The sequence below is a fragment of the Corvus brachyrhynchos genome, unplaced genomic scaffold (assembly GCF_000691975.1).
Source record: "Corvus brachyrhynchos isolate BGI_N302 unplaced genomic scaffold, ASM69197v1 scaffold17, whole genome shotgun sequence".
NCBI lineage: Eukaryota > Metazoa > Chordata > Aves > Passeriformes > Corvidae > Corvus > Corvus brachyrhynchos.
The window spans coordinates 3,430,851-3,443,948 of record NW_008240046.1 but is presented as its reverse complement, the minus strand read 5'-3'; the positions used below and the strand labels follow the sequence as shown (position 1 = coordinate 3,443,948).

The window sequence follows — 13,098 nt, the reverse complement described above, 5'->3', positions numbered from 1 at the left end:
GCACAGAGCAGCTGGTGTGCAAATGTCACACGTGTACGTTCGAGCACAGAAGTTCATCAACCATCTGTCCATCTGCCTTCCCTCATAGTAGCTGTTTCCGTACACACACATATACACACACACATACACACACACATATATATGTACATATATATTCACCACTGACATAGAACTGCTTCTGGGTCCAGATGGGGATACAGATACACTTGCAGATGAACATGGATAAAGTGCTGGGTGCTGACTGCAATGCTATCACACGTACCTATGAACAGTTTTTCTATTAAGAATAACTTAGAGGTCAAAAGCAAATTTTCAGCAAGTCTAACTGCATTGTAGCCAAACTGAAGCCTTGATAATACAAAATACAAAATTTCATTAATTGACTTCAATCAGACTACTGTGTGTGTAGAATTACTGACATGGGGAAATGTTTGCAGCTTTGGGCCTCAAACCGCTTCAAATTTTTCATGCCACATCCTCTTTTAAAACAGTTTGAGACAAATCAAAAACGCATTTACAACATATTTTTGTAGGATTTTTTTTTACAGATTTAGCTCTTTGAAATCTCCCAAAATGTTTTTTGGTGTTGAAATACTCTTTGGCTGTTGAAGTACTCTTTTATTTACAACCTTCAACAATGATTGTGATTTCTTTCCAGAAACTCTCTATTTCTGCTTGTTCTTTTTTTACCATCTGCAGACATGGGCATAATCATCATGAAGTATCCATTTCTCTTTCATACACAACTAACATCTCTTAGTTTTAAATAATAATTTGTAATTTCTCAGAGAATGATGCATTATTTGCTAGACTGGATGCATAGAACTGTATATGTACACATATAGATACACAAAAATATTGAAAATATATCAGTGTATATTTAAAATCTAACTATTTCAATAATGAATCGATACATCCATGTACAAAAAAAATTGCATCCTTACGTACATGCATGTATGTCCATATACATATATATATGGACACATTGATACTAATTCATTGCAAAACACATTGCTACAGATTGCTGTAGGAAACAACAAATTGTGGGCAAGATATGTTACCATCATTTGAAAACCTGCATACATATTTTGCATCAAACGGATGCATTATTGAATTGACCGCGGTCTACATACAGGTACACGTGTATTTGTACGCACATAAGCAGAGATTACTGCTGCGCTAAATGGGGATTTGCAATAACCTAAGTATCTAGTGGATAAGAGTTTTACATACAAAATTACATAGTCACCCATTGTAAACTATTACATTTCTGCTGTGTATGCAGCCATTACATTTATTAGACATACCTTTGCAATATGTTACAGTGCTTTGCCGTTAAGGAGATGCGTGGATTTATATTAAATCCTGCAGATGTGTAACATAATAAATTGTTAAAATAAACTGGCAACTCTATATATGCACTTGCATTTGCAGGCAAAAAGGCTTCCCCTCTTTCAGAGCCTGTGCCAAGCCCATTGCAGAGGAGAAGGCTGACTTCTGTGTGCTTTGGCTCTAACCTGGGGTAGGACTGCACTTCTCTCCCTTGTTTGCACACTACCTGATCATCTTGACTGGCTCTCTTAAACACTTCGAAGTAATCAATAGTAACAGTCCAGCTAAAAGCTAATACATGAATGATACAGGTGATGTAACATTCTCCTCAGTGTTAAAAGGTCTTTAAAAAATTGGCCTACCACTTGTACATTTTCTTCAACAGACCCCTTGCAAGATCTCCAACATTACTTTCAGAAGTCTCTTCAGGTTTAACTTTGCTCTGATTTTCTAAAATACCTAGCACAAAATAAGGAGATTCTCAAGTCTAGATCTTCTCCCCCTAGTATCAGTGGGAGAAGAAGGAGGTTCTCCATGTTAATCATTAGGTTATGTATTTGCACAGGTTTGATTTCAGTGGGAGGTAAAGGTGGAGGAGGAAAATGTTAGTTAGAATAGAATTAGCCAGTGTTCCATGGAAGATTATTTTTGTATATTTTGTGATAAGAATAAAGTGTTGGATGTACAGGTGTTTTGAGTAGTAATAATGATATTTCAGTTGATCAAACAGTTCACAATAATGACCTCTTGCTAAAACGTACTGATTTATTTTTAATTTAGGAAGAACTCATATTTACTGCATGTCGCTGTTTGTTTTGCTGTGACGAATATTAAACTTCTGAAGTTAATGAGCAAAGCTAGCAAAGGAAGCAACAATAATTTGGTTGGTTATTTATTTTATAACACAGAAACTCCCTGATAATTTTAGCTTTTCCCCCTTAAGACTGCCAGCAACAAACCCCTTTTTCTTATCTCTGTATATATCCAAGTGTTTAAAATCATAGTCTAGATTTCACACAGTGGAAAACTGCCATCTTTAATATCATCCTTAAATTTTGTATGCACACATGTACATTAAAATGTTAAAAATTTGAAGAGCTTGCTTAGAAATAATTTCAATTACTTTTCAAGTAGCAGGTGCGACATAAAACATAAAATGATCATAACTTATCCTGCATTTGTTGATTTATGATTTTTATCTTTTTGTTTTATAAATTAAAAAAAAAGGAGTTGCTTTTCACAATCTATGCCATGACTCAGTATTCATGCACTATATCCAGCACACAGATAAAGTAAGAGATAATACATATCTACAGTACAAGCAGGAATTTTTTTTTCTCACCATGCAGCCTCTCTAGAATTCCTTAATTGTAGCAGATTAAATTAGATAAAATAAATGGGCATGCATACTTGCCTTCATCAAACTGCCTACGTTCCATGCATAGTTATGATTAAAAGCCAATTTCAAAGGAACATGCTTTCTTCCCTTTTATTTTTTCTAGAATTAGCACAAGTTACACCTGGTAGCTCAGATTTTACACTGGTTTATATCTTACACCAACCACATGCCAGAGCAGAATATATATTTTAGTGCCTGTTTTTCTTTACTTTTCTCTGATTCCATTACGACCTTGATCTCTTGCCACCTTTATATAAAACATATAATACTGCAGACAGCAGCGGGTCATATGGAATAGGTTAAGAGGAGAAAAGACTGTACAACCAAAACTAATACATAAATCCTTCTCACTCATTCTTCAGCTGAGTATTTTGAGAAGCCATTTCATATATTTATAGCTGACATCTACTTGGCTTTCAGTTGGTTTAAAGATCATGCAAATCCCCACAATACGGTAAATCTTAATGCAGAATTCTTCAGTGGGAAGCATAGAAAGCTTTCCTTGATTTTCTTGATTTTTACATATTTTGAATGAAAATGATCACATATATGAAAAGAAAGATATTTTAGGAGAAAGATGTTTGAACATTATGAGAACATTTCCCATGCTTTATTTTTGAATCCTGGTGGACTTGATTCAAACTCAGAGATAATTTATCCAACAGCTTTTCATCCAGAATTAAAACTCCACTGAAAGAGATGGGAATTTAAAAACTTGCATTTAAATTGATGGAAACTAAAGAAATAACATGCAGGGTTTTTATGACAGCTGTTTCATAATATATGTTTATATTGAGAAAAACAAAAGCCCATAGATAATTAGATATATAATTAATAGATAAATTAAGTATATCAGTACCTCAGTAATTTTGAACTCCAAAGTCTTTACCAGTTTTTAAGCACAGTCATTTGATGGAAAAAAAAAAGGCAAGCTGAAGACTGTGTGTCCACTGGCATGCGTATCAATGAAAGGAAAGAACAGTCTTCCTGTAAGTTTGAGAGGTTTCATATTTTTTCAATGACCATGGCACAGGAGACAACCAAAAGAGATGCCTACCTACCATGGGGTCTTGGTCTCACGCTCTTATATTAGGAGATCCAGTTCTATCTATATTTTGACTTAAATCAGTCTAACTTTCAAAAGCAACACATTGTCACTCATGAGGAGAAGAGCTGTGACCAGATGGTACAACAACCTCAAGCTGGCAAGTGTCAGTTACTGGTACTCCATGCTCACACTTGTGTGTGAGAAGCGAAATCATGCACAGTACGTAACCACAGCCCACTGTGCCAGCTTCTGCCAGGAGAGGTGTTTGCTCCTTTTCCAGCACATGCTGTGTCTTTCCCATGTGACAGGTCACCATGGCTCCCCGTAGGGAAATCTCCAAACCATAGCAGAATCCTTGTGTGGTTTCCAGCAGATTCATGCATTTTGTCAGGTAAAGACAAGCATGTCAAGTTCAACCCCACCCTCATCCCTCAGGAATTTACACTTCTCCTTGCCTTCTGTAACCAAAGACCAAATGCAATTCCTCGTGTGAAAGCAATACAGCACAGACACAGCAGCAGGCAACTGTGCAGGAGGGGAATGATAAGGGTCTGTGATAAACACAGCGCACGGCCACAAGCAAGGCTGGGCACAAACCATTCCTGTATCTGCTCTGTCAGGAATACATGCATGCACTAAGTGCTCAGACCATGTTCCCAGCTAACCTTCAGCCACCCTGTCAGCAGTGATAGACTGGGACTGCTGGGATTATTGCTCCTTGACACTTTGCCAGCTGCTCATATTAGACCTGATATGCCAAGCTTTTATAGCCATGACTTCCAGTACTCTCACTGCTGCATTACAGAGGTTTCACAAGCTCCAAAAGTCTCCCCCTTCCACTGTCCACTGATCCTTCTGCTGGATTGGGAACCTTTTCTAGTCCTTCACTGACATAAAAATTGAAGGACAACTAACTTCTGCTAAGCAAATATGAAACTCTACTTGGTTTTGTGGAGAAGAGCTAATGGTAGGCTACAGCACAAAAATTTTGTTGCTACATTGCTTTGTTGTGTTTGTGTGATCCTGTCCAGTATTTTAAGGCCATAATGCTTTAATAGTGGGCTTGAGACAGCTGCAGCCAACTTCCTTTCTTAACTGCTATGCTGGGGTTATCTCAAAATATCTTTCAGCTATAAGCTGTATCATAGCTTGGAAACATTTGAAAACCGTGAATTTAATAAAACCACACACCACTAGCCAGAAAGTGAGAACCTAATTTGGGAATGATGTTAAGCTGTGTGGTGTGATGTCTAAAATGTTACATCAAGACTTTGAAAAAGCTACATTTTACAGTTACTTCTTTTATCTCTTTTCAAACAATAATCAAAAGCACTATAGAAAAAGCTGCAATTTTTCATTTTATGGTCAATGTCAAATTAATCACTTGAATGGTGCATTCAGTAACATTCTACTGTTTCTTAGGGAAAACTATAGAATCACAGCATCAACATTTCACAAAGAAAAAGGGGGGTGAAGAGGTAATTTTCACAGAAAATCGTTAACACTAAAGTGCCTAACCCACCTACTGCTATACATCTAGAACTGCACAGCAAAAGCAAGAGGAGAAACAGCAGAATTTCATCTCCCTGCCTGGGTATCCTCCTGGCTGATTATCAGAAAGCATCACTGAGAAAAGCTCCTCAGGAGCTTCCGCTGGTGCAGACCCACTGCTGTACAAAACGGGCACAGCCTGCGAGACCGCCACCACGCTGGCTGCTCATTTCCTGTGTGCTCTGGGTATGCTGCAGATCACCCACTTACCTCTTTGAGGATTTATATGGCTCGCCCCTCACTGTAGAAGCGATCACTTCCCTAAAAATCACTGGCACTAGCAGCCGTTACCAGCAATGAGACTTTACCATCAATTTTGAGGCCTGATGCTCTTCTGCTATGAGTTGATTTCACACTGCTTTGGCACAGTAAATTTATCTTAAAATGGGATTAAATGACAGTAATTTACAGCCATGTTGCCTTGCTGATGGGCTATGAATTTCTGTCTTGCTATACATGAAAATCAAACACATTTTAAAATTTAATTCTTTGCTCTGGAACTTAGTGAGTACAGATTACTTATAAAAACACCAATTCTCTATAACTACAAACCTACAGTTTTTCCTGGTTTGCAGCACCTAATCTAGGGAATGTAAAACCTGGTATTATGCCTCACTAAGGCCTGCTCTCTAAACTTAGCAGGAAGCAAGTGCACACGTGGCTTTTCGACCCCGCGGTTACTGCCCAAGTCTCAAATGTGGTATTCACATGAAGTCAGTACCCACTTTCTCCAGTAGATTTGACTTCATTTGTATGATAGATCTTCAGATCGATCTCTGAAAAATTACATCAAACCCCATTCTAAAGTCAAGTAAGTGTACACATATGGTCCTTCCTACTGGAAAATCACAAACACACCACACACTGATCTAAATGGTGGGGTTGAAAATGTGAAATTTGAAGCAGGAACATATAAAGCACTATCCCACCTTATTCCAACAGCAACAGACACCAAAATTTGCTGACATATGTGCCTGTTCACAACTAACTTATCTCATTTACCCTACCTTTTTCTTCTGCAAGTATTTTCTTCAGGATAAACCCCTCATTAAAGCTGGCCTCTGCCAGATGCCACAGCTCAACTCCTGTCCTATCCACAGGTAGAAACACAGCTTAAAGGAGAAGTTAGAAAATCTTAAATCCACATTCAGATTTTTTTGCGGGGACCTGTGTCAGAGAGACGGTTCCAGCCTCAGCGTGCTCTATCCTCATTCACCTTTCAGATTAACTGCATCTCATTGGCAATGTGACAAGACCATTCCATCACCACAAGAACATCATAAGATGCAGGTTTTGTGGGCAGAATCTGGAAATGGGTGTGCAGAAATGTGCACGCATGCACACACACACACACACACACATACTGCTCTGTAAGGGGACCCCACACCATAAGCATGCCACAGTAGGCTCAGAAAGCAAAGAAGCCGTGGGAGTGACCTGAACACAAGTTGTTACAGACGTGGCCATTTAGATGGAAACCTTCCATCTCAGAATGTGGCACAGTCATTTACTAGACCTAGCAGGACCAGGCAGCTGCTGGAGCCAGAGCCAGCCACAGATATGTCAGCAAATTAAAAATATTTTTAATCTCACTCCAGTCCTAAAAACCTATTTCTCAAATTTTCACAATAAAGTCTTCACCTAAATTTGCTTGGGAATATTTAAGATGAAGCAGAACAGTTTCCTCATAAGCATGATGTACTTCACAGAAGTGGAAGAAGACCATCCCTTGAAGTGCTGCAGATTTACACATCTATCACTCCTGGGTTCATAGTTCGTACAACAGAAAAGAGCATCAGAATCAGATCCACCATCTTGAGAGCAATTCCGATTTTTTCTTTTTTCTTATATCAGTTAACATGGAAGAAACTGTCATGGCACAGCCCATCACACCCCTCTTTCTACTTTTATATAAGGCCTTTTTATGCTGGAGTGAAGAAAAACCTCGGGAACAAATGAAAATCCACAAAATGCAAGATCTAGACCAGGGTTTAATTGTTTATCTCAATACGAGCATTTAACAGATGGTATTTAACAGAAAAGTAAAACTGATTATGTAAACCAATTTCACAAACTTATTAATAAAAGTAATTAACAAAAGTAAAACAAAGTATACTGAATTTGATTCAGAATATCAATTCACATTAAGACTCCTAGAAAAAAAGAAAATGCAATGAACTCACCAGAGGCAGGAAGCTGAAAGAGGCTGTTGAAAATAAACGTTACGAAAGTCAACTATCCTGGATGAGACAGGGGAAGAAAAAAAGAAGAGTGGTATTCTGTGTTCTTGGCTTTTTCAGATAGACTTCTTTTTTAGCAGATTAGAACAACTGTATTATTGAGAGGACAAAAAACCCAAAAGCTCTAGAGGCACCCAGAGACCCCTGTGCATACAGGCCAGAGTAGTCCTGGCAACTGGGTCTAGCTCATCTGGAGGCAGCAGTGACAGCAGACCCAGATGCAGCGTGACGAGAAAGAGTGAAGAGGTTTAGCGTAAGTCAGCTTCCTGGTGAGAGCTTCGCAGCTCTGCCTGTGTGGGTTTGTTGTGGGTTGGTGTATGAGTTGGTATATCTTTCTCTCTTTGGTGACTATGGGAGCAGATGTAAAAACCTTGAAGACGGGGGAGGGAGGCAAACCCTCCAGGCTGCAGGAAGCTTTCTCTTTGCACTCTGCTGCTCCTCCAGCTCCCTCCTCCCTGCGTCAGGGAATAATGGCACAGCACAGCCCAGCAGCTCAATACATGCGAGCAAAAAAGGAGATCAACAACGGCCCAGCACAGCTACGTGCAATTTACTCTCCGGTAGCAGGAACAACACCTGGGATATTCTTCTGGAACCTGGAATATGGCCCTGCCTGCAGAGTATGCATGTTTAGCTGACTTTGTGCAAAAACCCAAGGCAGGCACTTTGGGCTACTTCAACATAGGTGTACACGGTTTTGTTGTCATTCAATGAGGATTCCTCTGAAGCACTGGTCAAGACTGATCAGTAATATCATTTTATCAGCATATATGTCCTCTTTTTTACCAGCATAAGGAGGCTGAGCAGGTGGAGGGACCACAGACATTGAGACTTCCACCTTTCCCAGCACAGACAAACTGAGCTGGCCAGATTCTCACCACTTCCAGTTACCACAACTACTACCACAACACTGAAAGCAAAGCTGTGATGGTAGTTTCAGGATTTCAAGAGTCTATGGTCTATACTTTAGGAGCCATCAGCAGAAGAGGTTGTCCACTGTGTATGATCAGGCAATCAGAATGCAGGGAGGGCACTCCTGTCCCATTCTGCTGAAGCAGCCCAAGCTCACTGGCATAGCAGGAGAGCTCGGGGGCAGAGGCATGAGCACTGGCTTCCCAAGCAGCCTTGAAACCCAGAAGCACAGAAGTGGAAACCAAGTCCTTTTCAGCAAATATTTTGGGCTCAGTGAAGTTATCTCAGACCATCTCCAGCCATGAATCAGTAGGAACAGACTGCCTGATCCAGATCTAAAGCCATGCATTTTATGTTCCTTGCAGGCTGGAAACTCTCTGAAGACAGCTAATGAATTGGTCCACATTAACATTATGACAGTACAATGCATTCCAAGATAAAGTCATATTGCTTCCAAGAAAGATTAAAAACCAACAGAATAATTTACAAGATAAAGCAAAAAGGAAACAAAAAGATAATTTATGTGTAGATGAAAGGCAGTTTGTGCCAAAAATATAAAAAGAATATAGCCTGTGTAAACATGCTGTAAACCTGCTGTTGCAAAGCTTGCAGAGCAGTGCTGCACAGTTAGGCTGGGGAATCACTTTGTTTCATTTCCCTATAAAATGAAATTAATTCAGTTAATTATCAACAGTGATGAAGGTAAGGAAGGCTCACAGAAGGCATTTTGGGAATCCTATCTTCTTAAAATCTTCAAACTTCCTTTTAGTTTGAGACAGGATTTTGAATAAGGGGCTTCAGTGCATCACCAGTTTATGTGAGAACTTCTGTTTCTTCATTTTCACATTAAATATGTATTTGTCCGTTTTTAACAGGGTTTGGGTTTCCCAATACCAGCGTAAGCAATCAGGCAGTAAGTTTCCATTGCAATTGTGATAAAGCAAATGAGACACCCAAACATTTTTAAATGTTTCCATCAGAAACATTCAGAACTGTCAGAAGTAGAGAAATAAATACTATTTGCAAATTATACCGATATAAATGCCTTTCATGATCATCACCAATTTTAGGTCTGCTACAGAGAGCAGATACTTAAAAATGCAACTACTCTTCTCTGTTTTGTGCTGAGATTAATCCAGATGTGAAGCCATCTGGCTAAGTAGTTTGCATTTTGGAAAAAGAGTGCATCCATCTGTAAAATACTTCATAAACAACTATTGAACTGAGTGAACTCAGCAAAGAAACAAAACCATACAGTAAGAAACATGTTCTAACATGTCTTGATTTCCACCCATGTCCCTCCAGTACATTTTCTGAATGATCTTGACCCAGTAACTTCCCAAAAATAGTTGAATTTTATTTATTTGAGACCTTTCTTAGTAATACACATGCTTCACGCATTTGATCCATCATTTCACTTCCAAGAGACCTGGAGGAACTCCAACAAAAGACCCTCAGCTCCATGCACTCTGCGCATGTAGGTAATTCCAAAGTTAGGTGTAAAATTGACACCTGACCTGTTTCTCTTGATATTTGGTTATTTGTTGGGTTGGCTTTTGGGGATTTTTTTTGTCTTTCTTACTGTAGTTTTTCTGCTTCTTTTCACCTCTTCATGCTGTGCAATGAAGGGGAACATCTGGCTATGAGAGAATAGTTAATACATTAAAAAATACATTGCTTCTCCTTTTTAAAAAACTCATTATGAGTCATTATCTGGGACTTCCAGAAACAAGCACTTTGTTGTGGAAAATATTTATGGGGGCGGAATTAAGGCTTGCAATTTATTTTTGCATTGAGAAGTAGGCTGACAGCAAAAAATAAAGTCTCAAACCACAGGTAACTAAGGGTTTATAAGAAATTATAAAATGACATTACCCAGGGTCTTGACATGGGTTAATCTTCAATGAAAGGTCGTATTTCTTCTTAATCCACTGCTTTCTGTCCCTCTTGGAGAAACAAGACAGCTGCTGATGGTAGGAAGGGAGTTGAGATTAAGGAAGGAAGCTGTTCCTGTCCCCACTGCCTGATTTCCTTTTTGTTCTCAGATTCGTTCAGCTCTGATTTTGGTCTGCCTCAAATAGTATGGTATGTGCAGTGCTCAGGAAGTAAACCATGGCACTCTTGATACCCACTGTATTTAACCCCACAAACCTTTCTCCTGTTATAGATGATCATTAAATTACACAAAATAAAGTTAATCATTGCTTATATCTTGCCACTGCCCCAGATATATAAACAACACACAAGAAGAAGTATGCTTATTTTGTGAAAAAAGAGCCTAATTCCTTTTTGGTATCATTTTCAAATAGAAGCAGGAAAAATCTATGCGGTCAAGATGCCAGCTGTGTGTTAGGAAAACTGGGATGTGCCTATTTGCTTTGCCCCAAGTTCCTAGGCAGTACAGGGGAAATCAGGTAGGTCGCCCAGACACATTTCAACCTGGAGGTGAAGCCATTTCCTTCCCAGGAACAGATACCTGAGCAAAAAGGAGGCTTCCTCACAGCATGGCAGAGAGCATGGCTAAGAGAGTCTCTAAAGCAGACCAGGCACAGTAACTTCTGCAGCATTACTCATTGCGAGAGCACTCAATCTGAAAGAGGAAATGAAAACGCAGTCTCACAAGCACTTCCTATATGGATTTTGGTAAAACTCTCACACACTATTTACTACGCCTTGATGAGCTTAGGCTTTGGTTCCTCAGCAACCTAATGCTGGGGGTTAGATACTCCTCAGGTTTGGTAGTGAAGTGGCACAAACTGAAGCCTGTGGTAATAAAACAGAACTCAAAATCTAGCATGAGGCAGGTTCCTGACACATTGTGTGGGCAGGACTAGAGGCCTTCAGAGGGTGAGTCAAAGCCCTCCAGAACACTCACAGTGGAGCAGGCCTGACACGGAAGCCTAAATGAAGAAACATGCCTGAAATGCCACCCTCTCCCTGTGGACTCTCCTGCCTCCCTCCTGAGTTACAAAGTTCAACTTCCAACTCAGCTCAGCTCTTGAGCCCCTTCCCGCACCATTGCCTCTTCCCCTTCAGTGACAGGCTTGCCCTAGGCTTCAGGTGGCCACAGAGCAGCCCTCCAGCTACTAGTCCTCTGCGGGATTTGGCCCTGAGCTGCCCAGCTTCTGGGTGCAGTGCTGAGGTAGGTGCAAGGCATGGGGCGACTCGGACCTGGGCATGCCTGAGCAGCACAGACCTCTCAGGCCTAAAATAGAGAACCCTGAGCTGTGCAAACAATGATCAAACGTGGGTTTGGCACCAAGATTTGGGTGCGGTCATCGCCATTCTTTCAGCCTCTTTTCAAGACTGATGCAGCTCCATACATTAAACCCATACACTTCTGAGGGAAGGCAGGCAGAGATTTCCCCACTTTCTGAGACCACAGCTTTCTGCTATCTCAACTACAGAACTATTCTTTATTACTTTTATGTTTCCCCACTGTGTAGAGGTTACTAATTAGCTCTTTCTCTGGGATATTTCTCTTGAGATTAGGTTGTCAGCAACATGTGCTCTGTGACAAAACTAACACTTACATACTTTATGATTTCTTGGAATCTGATACACAGAATCCAGTGTCCTAACTTCCTAGCACAATTCCTCCTGTGACGTCAGCGCAGAACTGGTGGACAATGTACGGGAAGAGCTTTCCTCCAGAGCAACATGAAAACCTACATCCCCTTTCTTGAAAGTGAAGCGTGCTTAGGAACTGCACTGAGGGTTACTTAACTACCCTGTTTCTCATTCTGGGACAGCCTAGCATAAAAGCAGTCACATCATATAATCATAGAATGTTTAAGGGTTGGAATGGACCTTAAAGATCATCCAGTCCCAACCCCCCAGCCCATGAGGAGGGACACCTCCCACTAGACCAGCTTGCTCCAGGCCTTAGCCAACCTGGCTTTGAACAGTGCCAGTGTTGGGGTGTCCACAGCCTCCCTGGCAATCTGTTTCAACGTCTAAGAACTAATTCATTCTTCTTCCCCCAAATCAGGTCCTAATTCCAAAACACCCATCTGCCCTACTGAAGGAACAAGATTCTTTCTGTGTTTGCCTGGTTGTGGTTTTTTTTGCTGGCACTTTAGGAAGACATTTGCCACCTCACAGGGCAGCCCTGGGGTTGAGGGCAGACCTCTCCAATTGGCAGAAGCTGTTCCTGTCCCCACTGCCTGATTTCGTTTTTGTTCTCAGATTCGCTCAGCTCTCATTTTGGTCTGCCTCAAATAGTATGGTGTGTGCAGTGCTCAGAAAGTAAACCATGACACTCTTGATACCCACTGTATTTAACCCTACAAGCCCTTCTCCTGTCCTAGATGATAATTATAAAGATAATTGTTGCTTATGTCTAGCACCAGAGTTATAAACAACACATAGGAAGTGTGCTTACTTTGTGAAAAAAAGCCTAATTTTTAATATTTATTTTTATTTTTAAAGGGAGAACATGCAGAACATGCAAACCCACATGTGTTTCTCTAAACTGTCTAACTTTTGCAGTTCTCTCTCTCCCGGGGGACATTCACACTTCCTTCCCCCACCTGGATCTAATGCAAAACTAACGCCAATGGCTTTGCTGTAACCGTGGAGGAGGCTCCAGTTGTTTTCTCTGTGAAGCCACCCTC

The 13,098-nt window shown here is 40.4% G+C and overlaps 1 protein-coding gene across 2 annotated transcripts in view; it reads right to left on the bottom strand.

Annotated features, from left to right (window-relative positions):
- Positions 1-11,892, bottom strand: part of RHOH (ras homolog family member H) — a 22,989-nt gene extending 11,097 nt beyond the window's left edge. Inside the window, exons 1-2 of one of the 2 annotated variants that reach the window (XM_017744647.1) lie at positions 10,959-11,892; positions 10,358-10,449 (exon numbers count right to left, since the gene is read on the bottom strand). The gene's annotated coding sequence lies outside the window, so the exon portion shown is untranslated. Of the gene's footprint in view, positions 1-7,513; positions 9,480-10,357; positions 10,450-10,958 lie in introns of those variants that run through there. The other variant, XM_017744646.1, reaches the window with a different exon arrangement.
- Between the last annotated feature and the right edge of the window lie 1,206 nt (positions 11,893-13,098).